The sequence below is a fragment of the Bison bison genome, unplaced genomic scaffold (assembly GCF_000754665.1).
Source record: "Bison bison bison isolate TAMUID 2011002044 unplaced genomic scaffold, Bison_UMD1.0 scf7180017864352, whole genome shotgun sequence".
NCBI lineage: Eukaryota > Metazoa > Chordata > Mammalia > Artiodactyla > Bovidae > Bison > Bison bison.
Genome location: NW_011494924.1, coordinates 2,345,333 through 2,346,110, shown reverse-complemented (window position 1 = coordinate 2,346,110; position 778 = coordinate 2,345,333). Strand labels below are relative to the sequence as shown.

The window sequence follows — 778 nt, the reverse complement described above, 5'->3', positions numbered from 1 at the left end:
GGAGCACGGGCTTCTCATCCTGGTGGCTCCTCTCGTGGAGCACGGGCTTCTCATCCTGGTGGCTCCTCTCGTGGAGCACGGGCTTCTCATCCTGGTGGCTCCTCTCGTGGAGCACGGGCTTCTCATCCTGGTGGCTCCTCTCGTGGAGCACGGGCTTCTCATCCTGGTGGCTCCTCTCGTGGAGCACGGGCTTCTCATCCTGGTGGCTCCTCTCGTGGAGCACGGGCTTCTCATCCTGGTGGCTCCTCTCGTGGAGCACGGGCTTCTCATCCTGGTGGCTCCTCTCGTGGAGCACGGGCTTCTCATCCTGGTGGCTCCTCTCGTGGAGCACGGGCTTCTCATCCTGGTGGCTCCTCTCGTGGAGCACGGGCTTCTCATCCTGGTGGCTCCTCTTGTGGAGCACGGGCTCTAGGCACATGGACTTCAGTAGTTGCAGCGTGGCGGCTCAGTAGTTGTGACTTGCAGGCTCTAGAGCGCGCAGGCTCAGTGGTTGTGGTGCACGGGCTTAGTTGCTCCACGGCACGTGGGATCTTCCCGGACTAGGGATCAGATCCGTGGCCCCTGCATCGGCAGGGGATTTTTAACCACTAGATCATCAGTGAAGCCCCACACCAGTTTCTAATGGGGCATTTCTGCTATTCCCAGATGGGATTCACCCCATTTCTGTGGATGGGGAAGCCCACGACCAGAGTGAGCCTGAAGTCAAAGGCCTTGTATCCCAGAAAAAAGCACTCACCACTCTCAAGGTAACTGGGTCTTAGGAGAGGGAATTTTGCTC

General features: G+C 59.3%; 1 protein-coding gene across 1 annotated transcript in view; it reads left to right on the top strand.

Moving 5' to 3' along the window:
* The window catches only part of LOC104999444 (fer-1-like protein 4), a 46,682-nt gene that overhangs the window by 23,332 nt on the left and 22,572 nt on the right, over window positions 1-778 (top strand).